This window comes from Odocoileus virginianus, chromosome 12, assembly GCF_023699985.2.
Source record: "Odocoileus virginianus isolate 20LAN1187 ecotype Illinois chromosome 12, Ovbor_1.2, whole genome shotgun sequence".
In the NCBI taxonomy this organism is placed as follows: Eukaryota; Metazoa; Chordata; class Mammalia; order Artiodactyla; family Cervidae; genus Odocoileus; species Odocoileus virginianus.
This window is the reverse complement of record NC_069685.1, coordinates 40,531,533-40,545,663: the sequence shown is the minus strand read 5'-3', so window position 1 is coordinate 40,545,663 and position 14,131 is coordinate 40,531,533. Positions and strand designations below refer to the sequence as shown.

Below are 14,131 nucleotides of genomic sequence, written 5' to 3'. Positions count from 1 at the left end.
TTACCAAAGCAGAGAAGGGAAAGGATAAATTAGGAGTTTAGAATTAACATACAAAACTACTATATATAAAGTAAGTAAACAATGGGAACCTACCATATAGCACAGGGAATTATACTCAATGTTTTATAATAAATTATAAGGGGAAAAGAGTCTGAAAAAGAATACACCTCTGTGTGTGTGTGTGTGTGTGTGTGTGTGTATAACTGGATCACAGTGCTGTACATCTGAAACTGAGACAGCTTTGCAAATAAACTATACTGCAATTAAAGAAAATACCTGTTCATATATCTGCATCACTACCAAACTCAAATCACCCTCAGGCTATTCATCCTTGGATTCAAGATGCCTGGCACATGGTGGGTGCCTAGTAAGCTTTAATTGTGATATCTGCATAATTATTTTTTTCTTCTTCATAGTTACCGATTCAGGTTTTTTGGTGCTGTGGGTAGTTGGTTTGGGAATACTGTCTCTGGATTAGCATCTGTCTTGTGAGGAACCTGCAGGAAAGAACACTGCTGTGCTTTCTTCCCATGGGGCTTGCAGCTGGCTCAGAGCTGTTTGTAACTGCTCATTCACCACTGCCCAACTACCTTTTGTCTTTCTAAGTTTACACCATTTACCCTCTTCCCATGACCTGTGCTTGTTGACTTCCTGAACAATCCACTTTCCTTGGGAATCTACACTAACAGAGGATTTGTTTTCTATACTTTGACCAACTGTAATCGCCTATAACTAAATTCAACATCTAAGCATTGGATCCACAGGACTGCAGCCCACCTCCCTGGGCCTTTCTGCCCAGCTGAAAAAGCTGAGCATTTCATATTCTTTTTCTGACCTCAACCCCTTGTCCTTCCGATAAGCACCTTTATTCGAAACCACTTACACTCTCCTCTCCGGTGACTACTCCTTAGCCATTTCCAATTATCTCAGGTTTTCCTGTCTTTACTCGCTGCAATGATTTTGGCAAGAAATGTCAGCTGTGCTCCATCCCTCTGCTGTCTTGCTGCTAGACCTCTTAACTCCTGATTCCCTCCAACTTCAGCTTCAGGGGTGGTTAATAGCTCTAGGCAGTTATTTTATTCTTTCTTGGATAATTCCTATCAATTTCTCCATGAGACATGTGGTGGAGTTTTCCAGTCCAAATTATCTTTAGTTTTTTCATTCTTAGCAGGTGACCTTATTTCCAAATTCAAGGTGAATATTAAGATTGATTTAGCAAGCTACTTACCAAGCTTCATCTTGAATGTGGGAGGCATTCCTCTATTTGACCTGTTCTGAGCATAATTCTTTTCTTATATTGAGCTATACTTTTTGCCTTTATAATATTCATATCCCAATTTTTACCTCTTAGAGTACTTATACAGAAAGCTTTTATGTATAATATTTGAGACATGTATGGCTTCCCTGGTAGCTCAGTTGGTAAAGAATCTGCCTGCAATGCAGGAGACCCTGGTTCGATTCCTGGGCCAGGAAGATCTGTTGGAGAAGGGATAGGCTATCCACTCCAGTATTCTGGGGCTTCCCTGGTGCCTCAGATGGTAAAGAATCCACCTGCAATGTGGGAGACCTGGGTTTGATCCCGGAGTTGGGAAGATCCCCTGGAGAAAGGAACAGTGATCTGACCTGGAGCATTCCATGGATTGTATAGTCCATGGGGTCATAAAGAGTCAGACATGAGATCTCTATGGTAATGTTCATTTTCTTTAACTCACCCTTAATTGGCATAATTTGAGTATCTCATTATCATCAGGGAATTTCTCCTTTGGGTGTATTCCTGTTTTTCTGAATGTGTGGTCCTGAGAGCTGAAGCTAGAGGATAGGACTAGCATAATTAATCTCCTCTGGGTCCCACATGTTAAATCATCCTAAAATCAAACCTGCCCTCTCTTCCACTGTAGTTTTTGCATCCATACTACACTGTTTAATTAGACATCTTTTTGTATTCTCCTCTGCAAGTATACTACTTTTCCTCAGTTTGCACATTTGGCCACTAAATGTGGGGCTTTAAAAAATATTTACTGAAACTAAATATAATCTTTATCTTTACTTAGCCTATTGTTCCAGAGGATCAGGATATTTTCAGATTTTAATTCAATGAGATAGGTTAGCTATTCTTCATTTAGAGGCATGAGCAGATTTAATCAGGATACAATTAATACCTTCTTCTAATACCTGTACAGAATGGAGAATGGGCAGAACATTTAGCCCCAGACACCTCCCCTCACGGGCCCATGAATTAATTAGCCATCTTTAGAAGGCTGTTAATGTTGTGTTATGGTCAAGTAACTCGTTCCTCAGAGTTTACATTCCTTTGTGTGGCCTGAGTGGGTGTATTCTGTGACAGACTTGATCAGATTCCTTGCTGGTATGCATTTCCACTTTCTGCAGACTAGCTATCAAGTAAACCTGTAAAAACAGAAGGAAATAACCCTAGGCTCCTCTGTAATGACGGGTTCCTTGTGATGGGTTCCTTGTTTCTCCTTAGCTGGTAGGTAATAACATTTCACATTTTGGGTGCATACAGACCACAATGTTGAGAATCTCGTGGGAGTAGAGCTTGGAATCAGTGTCAAGTGCTCTTGGCTATAAAGCTGGTGGAATCCACCTTCTGTATTTTGAGAATTGAGACCATGGCCAGATTCCTTGCTCTCTATCAACCCTTCCTTCATCATAATATTTTAAAAGATGATTTTAACTATTCCCTTATCACATCCACACATGCTTTCAGTACTTTGTGGAGAAAATTTTCCAAATTAATGGATTTAAACTCTTTCAGAATATGCTCTTTCTTCATGCTCTTGCTTGGACCTTAAATTTGTTACTTTGATTTTTGTCTTGCTTTTGCCAGGATAATGATACTTTTTGAAGAGCTGAGATGAAACCAGACCGGCATCCGGTAGTTCTGCCTGTCCGTCAGGTGGCATCGCTTGAGCATCTTTGCCGCCAGCAATCCGTGTGCTCTTCCTGCAGCTAAAGAACACGGTTGCACTTCTGTATCTGGCAGTAAGAATGAGAATTGAAAGAAAATGTTTTGAATTTGTGATTTTTCAAAACACATGATTTTTTGAAAGCTTCAGCTTACTTTATGTTTTAGGACACACTTTTCAGAGGTTAGTCACTCTTCCGTATCCCATGATGAAATGTATTATGGATTATGTATGTCACTGAGGAAGATGCAAAATTTATGACAGTCTTGCCTGCCGGAAGTTAAAGTCCGTGTGTGGAATATACCAACACCAGCAACAGTCTCAGAATTACATGTCAGCTCTCGACCGGGAGACTGATATTTGTGCTGCAGTTTTATAAGTTCTCAAGAACCTCAGAAGCCACAGTCTCACAGGAGGGAGGTGCTGAAGAAGGCTTTCTGGGGAAGGTCTGGTGCTTAGCGGAGGTTTCACAGCAGGACGAGGTTGCTGGATGTTGCAGGACCTGTGGGGTATAAATACATGGGAGGGCGGAGGGTGTCAGAGGCAGACGAAAGGAAGGGGCCGTGCAGGAGGCAGCTGGGTGTTTAGGTGTGAGAGGTGTGCAAGTGTGTGTGAGCGTGTGAGGGTATGTGTGGACGAGAGTGTGTGCAGATGTGTGTGTGTGAGGGTATATGAGGGTGAGAGTGTGGGAGAGTGTGAGGGTATGTTAGGGTGAGTGTGTGTGTGTGAGAGGGTGTGTGGCAGTGGAGGTGTGTGAATGTGAGAGGGTGTGTGTGAGGCTGTGAATGTGAGTGTGTGAAACCATTTATGGACGAGAACTGCATCGGCAGTTCTTCACACCCCGCGGCTCTGTGGTGCCCCTTTGCAGGAAGTAGGATGACATCCCATCCTTTTCTAGATTTCCTGCCCCTCTCTGGGTTTCAGAGGGGCTGGTACCTACTCAGCCTTTGCATCTCAATCTGGGCTCTGCTTCCCAGAACCTTCGTTGCTCTTCCACATCTGCAAGAGCTTGTTACGCTTCTCTGCACCTCCCTGTTCATCCCCCATCCTATTTTTATCCTCTGCCATAATTTATTTATTGGACTGTAGTTGATTTACATGTTGTGTTAATTTCCGGTATAGAGCAAAGTGACTCAATTATACATATACATGTATCTATTCTTTTCAGATTCTTCACCCTTACACAATATTACAGAACATTGAGTCTAGCTCCCTGTGCTATACAGTAGGTCTTTGTTTATCTATTTTATATATAACAGTGTGTATATGTTCATCCCAAACTCCTGATTTATCTCTCCCTCCCTTTCCCCTTTGGTAGCCATAAGTTTGTTTTCTATGTCTGTGGGTCTGTTTCTGTTTTGGAAACAAGTTCATTTATACCATTTTTAGATTCCGTGTATAAACAATATCATATGGTATTTGTGTTTCTCTGTCTTATCCTCTGCTTCCTGAATTGTCTACAATGAGAGGAGGTACCGTCTCAGGTTAGTTCCCATTCTGTTCACAGACATGTAATAGAAGTGCGCCAGAGATCATGAGCATTCAGTTGAAATCGTATGATGTGAAATGGGCAGCTGGGAGTGGTGAGTGTTGGAGAATATTGGTAAAAAGATTTACAGTAAAATGGAGTTAGGTTACAAGATTGGGATGGCCACTGAGCCTTTCTTTATTAGGTGATGTGAAAACATTTTTTTTTTTTTTTTTGAGTTTTGGGGAAGGGCTGTGTGGCTTAGGCACCACTTTTAATTAGACTTTCATTCATCAGTTTGAACACTTCAGAGTTTGGGATGCATCTCTAGATAACAAGGAAATTGTGTGACTCCTCACCTTGCATCAGGTGTTTCCATCCATGAGGCTGACAAAGCTTAGAACTTTAATACTCTGTCTTTTAAAAAGATTTGTTTGCTTACTTGGCTGCATCGGATCTTTTTTGCAGCACACAGACTCTCTAACTGTGGCGCATGGGCTTAGTTGCTTCACAGCGTGGGGGTTCCTCATTTCCCAACAAGGGATCAAATCTGTGTCCCCTGCGTTGAGAGGCGGATTCTTAACCCCTGGACCACCAGCGAAGTTCCAGTGCTGTGTATTTTTATTAGTTATGTTGTGTTACTAGTCTAATTCTATATGTATGCACTGGAATTGTTAGCTCCTTATTCTCAATTTTCAACCATTTTGCAACTTCAGATATGCTCGATTATAAGTAGTTAAATGATATGTGGCTCATATGATTAAGTTAAGTAAACATGGGACACAATTTCACTGTTTCATTACTATAATATGAACTTTTAAGTTGTGTATTTGTGAATATAAAGCTTAACATAGGTTAATTCTTCACCATGGATGAAGAATTTAGAGGATTACAAATGTAATGTGGAAGACACTTGGATAAACATACTAACATTATTGAGACTTGATGTGTCAAGATTTGAAGCAACAGATTTTTATGCTGGATTAGCATTATATGTTTCCAAGTGTGATCAGCAAAAGGCAGTCCTCCCCATGAAAACTCTGGGTAAAAATTCATTTTTTTCAATGTCTTAAAATATTTGCAGTCACTAATGATAATTGACGTTCTTCTTTGTTCATCTCCACAGCAAATAACAGTTTAATATGCCACAGCCTCTATTTCTGGGTCTTTTTTGTGAGGACTGTTTAGAATAATGTTCTTAAACTTTTACTGTGTCATCTTATGCTAAAGAATTTTCCCAGTGGAGCAAGATGTGATAGTTCTGGATAGAGTCTGGGGTAGCAGGTCATCCTAGCTGAAGTCACTATCTCTCCCTGCCTCTGTCCCAGTTTATCTTACTTAGGCTGGATTATCCCTGCAACTCACCTGATGGCTTGGCCAGGAGCAAGAAGGCCAGGTGTCACAGATGTCATAAGGTCAAGCTCTACAAAAGTTTCTCTTCCACTGGTCCTACCCCACGGTCAACTCTTTTGGATTGATCCATTCCTTTGGAGTGGACATGGGGTAACTTCTGTATTTTTCTTCCCTATTAGTTTTCTTCTTTGCTGACGAAGGAATGTCTTAACTGGAGGTGGCTAGAACATTTTTGCTCACCTTCCTTGATTATCTGTCTAAATCAAACCGAGTAAAATCTGTTTAGTTCTTCTTGTCTTAATATTGGCTCTGTTTCAGTGCATAGTGGATGTTGGGAGCTGGGGTGCAGTCAACCTATTTTACACACAGTAAAATGGCATTTGACTATTTTTTTTTTTTTTGCAGTAGCTGTCCTTGATAAAAAAAACATTGGTTGTTGCATGAGCACCAAGAATTTTTGCTGCATGCTAGGTGTCACACACCCTTTTAGGTGGTGTAGAAACCCCGTGGTGCTCACAACAGCTAGTGGATAATCTGACAGCATACTTTACGACCAATTCTGGTCCTATGTTCCAATCATGCTCCTACTTGAATCCTGTGCTACAGCTATATTGTCTTGGCTGTGATTTGTCACCAGACTCTTTCTTGTTTTGTCTTTTCCTTTGCACAAATTTTTCTGCTCCTTGGAATCCTTTTTCTTGTTTGCTATGCTTTGTTGTTATTACTTAACTCAACAAGGCTCATCTTCAGTCATTTATTTGAGGAAGCACTTACCAAAGTACTGTGTCAGGGTTAAAACAGGCTTTCCTGTGTCCCCATGACACAGAACACCTCATAATAGAGCACACTTCACTAAATTTGTATGTTTTTATTCTGTCCATACACTGACTCCTACATGAGACTCTCCTTTATGGTCTAGTGTTGGCTTGTTTTTGTTTGGTTTTGTTTTTAATTCCTGAAACCGCATCCCTTAGAATGCAGTAATAGGTGCTTAATAAACAACTTGCAGGATGTATGAACAAATGAATAAATGAATGGTTGGATGGATGGGTAAGTCCAGGAGTTCAGAGAGACAGAAAGATTAAAGATTTTGTGTAGGTAGAATATTTATAAAGAAAGGTCTTAAAGAAGGCATGGGCTTCCCAAAGGGTGCAGTAGTAAAGAATCTACCTGTCAATGCAGGAGATGCAAGAGATGCAGGTTTGTTCCCTGGGTCTGGAAGATCCCCTAGAGTAGGAAAAGGCCACCCACTCCAGTATTCTTGCCTGGTAAATCCTATGCACAGGGGAGCCTGGTGGGCTATGGTCCATGGGGCCTCAAAGAGTTGGATACAACTGAATGACTGAACACGAAGAAAGCACTTGTGGTGAATTCCAGGGCAGAATGTGAGCTTTAAGAGGAAAGTTATAGTCTTGTCCAGGATTGGAGAGAAGCATGCATCCTTGGTTAATGGAGAGTGAGTGTGAGATGAAGGTAAAGCGGTGGTATAGCCACACAGTTAGTGAGACTTAAAGTTTTTCATCTGTGAGCAGTAACTATGCATTTGGTAAAAGAACTCACAATCAATATATAGTTGTTTGAAATAAAAAGGAATATATTTTCAATATTTAACACATTCAGGTTGTTACAATTGAAGTGTATGAAAAAATCCAGCCTTACCCTGAAGCACAATTGAAAAGAAAGGAGTGGTTTCATGTATCTTAATACAGCTATAGATATTCTTTTGGTATAAAAATTTTGAAATTTGAGGAGTGATCATGTCATAAAGGTTCCTTGCCATATAGGATCTGAAACCATTAAAATCCATCCTTCTGTTAATGGAGCCTTTATTTCTGCATGAGTTTGGAACATCATGGTCACTGGAAAATTCAGGTCCCCTTGTTCTGCAGATCTGCCAGATGTTGACAAACTACACTTTATTATAGAATAGCAGAATAATCACATTAATTAATATTACCATGATCTCATCAAGAAAACTTGAAGTATTGGGAAGCTGTCCAATTACCATGGTAGATGTACACGCTGCAGCTGTGGGTTGAGGAAGTTTTCCAGTTCCCTCTTTTCAAGCCAAAAATCTGTCCTTAAATAGAAGAAAACTATAAATAAATTATTCTTTAAATTAGAATAAATATTATTAAATTTTAAAATAACAGTTACGTTGAAAATTTCAAATTAAGAAAAGTTATTATAATTTAATATCACTGCAAAACAAAACCCACAAGAGTGGTTACTTCTTGTGTTTACATGTAGGTGTAAGAACAAATTGGGAATTTCGGAATAATGATTTATCAGACAATAATGAAGTTAACAGAGATCAGAGCAAGTACAATCAATGATAGGGAGAAGGAGCACAGTAGAAGTTCTGAGAACAAACTGAGTTTACCCCCCAAAATATATACATCTATCACATTCATACCCTAAAGCTCCTACCCTAGAAAAGTCTACACAGGCAGCATTTCTTTAGTTGTAGAATGATGACATTGCAGTTGTCATGTGACTTCAGGAAGCTGCATAGTGCCCTTGGGAGAGAATGAGACTGGGAAGGACACAGGGTATCTGAGTGCTGGCATGAAAGCAGCTCTGACCTTGCACGTCCTGTGAGTGACTCTTGAGACATCCTGCAGGGTGTGCAGAACTTTGCACACTTTGACAACTACTGCTTTGGTAACCAAGCCTTGGACAAAGAAACATCAAGGGGCTAGAAAGATATAAACCTAATTTCAGGCAATAATAGTCAACATTCATTAAGTACATACTATATTCCAAGCACTGGTAAAACCGAATTACCCTTTTTTGAACCCTCTGGGAATTGTTCTACCCTCATCATTTAATTTAAGATGCAGAAGCAAAATCAAAGCAGAAAAGTAATTTGCCTAAATATCATACATCAAATTAGTGGTGGAACCAGTCTTTTTAGCCAAGCATCTTCTAAAAAACTATGTTTACCGCCTTAACTACTTACATATAAGTGTTTCTGATGGTTTGCATATGATCAATAGTGTTTTTAAAATAGTCAGATTAGACTCTGGAGCATAATGAGCTTTAGAGTTAGGTTTTGATGGTCTATGAACTTCCAAGTAAAACACATAAGACAAGAAAAATTAATACATTTAGTACAAATGATAGAAATTCAGTTTAATGAAAATAAAAGTATCATTAAATACTCCACCAGTCTAAAGTTATGACTGCAATGTTTAGGAAATTGTTTTCATATTAACTCTTGAAGAATATTTTGTTGTATTTGCAACTTAGGTAAAGAAAGTTTTTTTCTTCTTTCAGCCCATACATTTTTGTTGCACTATCTGCTAGTCTCTATTCCTTTGGTGAAAAGTAGGTACAGATCATATCATTTCCTCTCTGTTTCTTTTTTTTTAACCTCTGGATATTTTTTAAAAAGTTTTCTTTTTATCTTTTTGAATTTCAGAGGTCTGATAACATCATGCCTAGGTGTAGTTTTGTGTTTATCATGTGTGGGTTTTAATGAACTTCTTGGATCTGTGCGTGATTCTATCATCAAATATGGAATGTTTCCAGCCATTATTTGTTCAAATATTTTTCTACTTCCATTTCCTCTCTTTTTTTTCTGGATTCTAAATGTATATATGTTAGGCCTTTAGATGTTGTCCTACAGATTTCGAATCTATTTGATCACTCTTTGTTCTCTTTGTGGCTTTGTTGGAGCTATTTCTGTTAACTTGACTTCATGTTCACTGATCCTTTCCTCTGATGTTAAATGGAATTCTTTATTTCTGTTGCTATGATTTTAAGCATTTCCAATTGTTTCTTTTTCTTTGCATTCTGTTTCTTAATGGAAACCCCCCCTTATGGCTGCTATTCAACTATACCACTGGATTCTAATATATATTTCTCATGGTTGTTTTGAAGTTCTGTTTGACAATAGCATCTGGGCCATTTCTTGTTCTCTTTCTGTTGACTGTTTTCTCTTGATTATGGGTCACTTTTTTCTTCCTCTCCTCATGTCATGTATCGGGTGTGTGTGTCATATACCACATATGCATCTTAGCTGAGGGGTTCTTCATGTTCTGGTCTCTCCTGCAGCTGCTAAAAGCCTGATAAAAAGCCTCTGACCTGTGGGAGATTTTACATCTTCTGCCACTTCTTCTGGGAAGAAAATAGCGCAGGTCTCATCTCTCCTGGGGCTTCTTGTCTATTTACTTTGGAATTTAGTTCATTTAGGTTTCTTGTAGTCCTCCACCGAGATTTTTTCCCTTAAACTTGGCTAAGGTACAATATATATTAATACAAACAACCTCAAATACAAAAAACAGATAATAATTAGATAAGATTTGACAGCTGTACACACGCATGAAACCACCACCACAATCCAGATAAAAATCACTTCTGTCATTTCTTCTGTGTTCTTTTCCAATCAGCACCCTGTCCTCCATTTGCAGGAAATCATTGATCGACTGTCTGAGGTATAGGTTTGCTTGCAGTGCTTAGATTTTATACAAAGTAATATTTCAGTGTGGACTCATGTGTGCAGTCCCATTCACTCACATAATGGTTTTGAGATTTATCTTTGTTGTATGTGTCTGCTGGATAATAGTCCTTTGCACTGTATGGCTTATTCAGCATCTTTTTCATTCATTCATATGATTGAAGACATCTCAATTGTTTCCAGTTTTTTACTATTACAAGTAAAGCAGCTTCATGAATATCTGTGTTCAAGCCTTTGTTTGTATATATATTTACCTTCCTCATGATGATTACCTAGAAATGAAATAATTGGGTAGTATGATAGGTTATGTCAGTATTTTCAGAAACAACCAAACTGCTTTCCAAAGTGATTGTTCATTTTTTCATTCCTGCCAGCAGTTTATGAAAAATTCCACTTATTTCCTGTCATCATAAAGTCTTGACATTGTCACTTTTAAATTTTAGACATTCTAATGGGTTTTTGTCTCATGACTAATAGTATTGACATAAAGAGATGTTTATTGGTTAGTATTAGGTTTCGGTGAGATCATAGGGTGGGAGTGTTATCAAGTACAAGCTCATACAGCTTGCTGCATGACAGGCCAATAAATCCAGTGATAAGTTGTTGGAAGGAGTACTGGCTTTATTCAGAAAGCGACCAGATCAAGAAGATGGTGGATTCATGTCCCAAAGAACCATCTTCCCTGGGTTTGAATTCTAGTTTCTTTTGTAAAGCAAAGAAGGGGACATGAGGCAGTAAAGTATAAAAGGTGATTTTTTGTTGTCGTTGTTCAGTTGCTCAGTCATGTCCTGCTCTTTGCTTCCTCATGGACTGCAGCATGCCAGGTTTCCTTATCCTTCACCATCTCCTGGAGTTTGCTCCAACGTATCCATCGAGCCCATGATGCCATCCAACCATCTTCATCCTCTGTCATCCCCTTCTCTTCCTGCCTTCAATTTTCCCAAGCATCAAGGTCTATTCTAATAGAATAGGATAAGTCTGTGGCCAAAGTATTAGAGCTTCAGCTTCAGCATCAGTTCTTCCAATGAATATTCAGGATTGGTTTCCTTTTGGATTGTTTGGTTTGTCTCCTTGCTGTCCAAGGGACTCTCAAGAGTCTTCTCCAACACCACATTCGAAAGTATCAATTCTTTGGTGTTCAGCCTTCTTTATGGTCCAACTCTCACATCCGTACACGATTACTAGAAAAACCATAATTTTGACTATATGGACCTTTGTTGGCAAAGTAATGTCTCTGCTTTTTAATACACTATCTAAATTTGTCATAACTTTTCTTCCAAGAAGCAAGTGTCTTTCAATTTCATGGCTGCAGTCACCATCCGCAGTGATTTTGGAACCTAAGAAAATAAAGTCTGTCACTATTTCCATTGTTTCCCCATTTATTTGCCATGAAGTAATGGGAACAGATGCCATGATCTTAGTTTTTCTAGTGTTGAGTTTTAAGTCAGCTTTTTTACTCTCATCTTTCACCTTCATCAAGAGGCTCTTAATAAATTATTGCAAATATTTTGTGGTTCCAGCCAGATCCTGGAGAAGATGGGTTAACTTTTTCTTTCTTGGAGCCATTCACAAGTAGGCCTCTTCAGAATGTTTCCTGTGAGCTGAACAAAGGTATTTTAACTTAATGCTCAGGCATGGGAAGCATTGTTCCCAGAGACAGTCCATTTTGTACACTTCTAGCTATTGGAATAGATATTCCAGCTATTGTACACTTCCATCCCTTTAGTGATTCATTTGTAGCAAAAGCAATAGAACAGAAAGGGTAAAGAAAAAGAAGCAATTCCAATATGGAATCAGATGTGTTCTTCCTTGTTACAGTAACTTGTGATGGGGTTGGTGCCCTTTTAACAAGAGACACCCGAGAATTATCATTCTCTCTGTCTCTCTCTCCCCCTCATGTGAAGGCACTGTGAGAAGGTAGGCATCTGCAAGCCAAAAAGACAGCTTTCACCAAAACTCATCCATGCTCACGCCGTGACATTGGTCTCCCACCTGTAGAACCTGAGAAAATGCATTAACATTGCTCATGCTGCCTGGTTACCCAGTTTACGGTGCTGTGTTATGGCAGCCTGTCTGACCACTGTACCCTGACTGTCTTCAGACTCCCAACAAACACCTCTTTTTGAACAGTGCCCTCTTCTATTTCCTTCTTAGCACACTTTCCTTATTTCTGCTTCTCCATCTGAATCATAACACCTTTAAGTATGAATATTCCCCAGAATCTTCAATTTGGCTATTTTCTATTTCTTTTGTTGCCCTTTAACATTGAACAGTTTGAGTTAAAGTCCTGATTTGAATGACTTCCTCTATGTGGAGAACCACAGATTCATATCTTTAATCTGTTTTATGCTATTTAATTAGAGACTTGAATTTTTAGATGTATCTCTATCCATATGTCCCACTTAACAGTTCACGGTCCATGTGTACAAAACACAGTGGACCATCCTTCTCTCAACCTGGCTTCTGCTGCCAGTTTCTATTCATGGCACATCATCCTCCCAGGCAGAAGTTGAGTCATCCTGCTCCTCGGACCTAGTCAGTTGCCACCGATGCCAACTTTAATTTTGGACTATCTCTGGCACCATCCTTTCCTGCGCTCCCCACAACTTCCTGTATCCCCTCCGTTCACCCACACTGTCCTCTTTGACGGCATGCCCTTCTGCTCATGACTTCACGTCCAATCTCTTGTTATTTTCAAATGACCTTAGTGAACTTCATGCATTTCTATGTGCAATGAGATTTTTTTCCCTTCCCCAAAAGGTAAACATTAAATAATAAAATGGAAAAGGAAGATAATTGACAAATATAATAAAAATGAATAGGACAGCTCATACAAAACAATAAAATAGAAAAGGAAAATATATAGGAAAACATTTTCAAAATAATTTCTTCTCCAGTTGTTACATATTTGTGTTTGTATTGCATGTACAGAAGGACCTAGGGAAAATAAAGGGAAAAGATGGAGTGACCCACATAATAAGGACTTAATACATCTATATCCCTTCCATGTTTATACCAGATGACTCCAAGCTGATAGTCTTGTCTTTTAATTTCAGCATAAAATAATTTACTAGAGGCCTACAGCTGGATAAATTGTGACCTGCACTGGCTTCTTAGATTAAGGCTGGAAACATACTTAACTTTCAATTAAGTGGCAGAGACAGGGTAATGAATAAGTCAGGCTATTTAGAAAAATATGTTTGGAGAATTAAAGAAAGACTAAAGATAGCTTCTTGAGAAAGTGCAAAAGGTGATGAGAAAATCATGAAAAAGAGCCTGGGGAAATGTTTTAGAAGCTGTAGATGCCAAAACAATTTTATAGTTGCATTCATATTGGTGTGGTATGAAGATGAAGTGTAGCATGCACAGTAACTTTCAGGTGTGAAGCTTGAGCTCAGAGTACTAAGTGGGAAGTTCTTGAGGCCAATGCAGCTGCGGTGGGGTGCCCACAGAAGGCGGGGGCTTCCCAGCCTTTCAGTTGAGAGGCGATCCGAGTGCATGGGAGTGAACCCTGGACTCCAGGTCAAATGGCCTCCCCTTCTGAGTAACCTCTGACCCTCAGAAGCTCTGGGTTTGGGCCAAGTCACAAGAATCTGGATTTCTGTTCTGCCATTTGTGAGTGGGAAGGATTGCAGTAAATAATCTCTACTGTCTCTTCAGGCTCTGAACTCGTGTTATGTAAATGCTATGTCTTTGTGTTGACTTTTGTGTAAACGATACTGAAATGAAGGAGAAGCATTGTTTGGGTTCACTGTGAACAGGAAAGTTTCTTGGAACTTTCCCTGTTTCCAGGCAGTTAGAGATGAAAAGGCCTTAAAACAATGTTGTTGTGGTTTTGGATTTAATGGGAAAGGACTCACTCTCTCAACATGTTCTTTGCAGTATCCAGATATATACCTGCAAACCCATGGTCAGAAGCCA

General features: G+C 39.3%; 1 protein-coding gene across 6 annotated transcripts in view; it reads left to right on the top strand.

Moving 5' to 3' along the window:
* The window catches only part of GUCY1A1 (guanylate cyclase 1 soluble subunit alpha 1), a 70,476-nt gene that overhangs the window by 3,908 nt on the left and 52,437 nt on the right, over window positions 1–14,131 (top strand). The window contains exon 1 of one of the 6 annotated variants that reach the window (XM_070474953.1): window positions 2,892–3,110. The exons of the other annotated variants lie outside the window; for them this stretch is intronic. The gene's annotated coding sequence lies outside the window, so the exon portion shown is untranslated. Of the gene's footprint in view, window positions 1–2,891; window positions 3,111–14,131 lie in introns of those variants that run through there. 6 annotated transcript variants of the gene reach the window in all.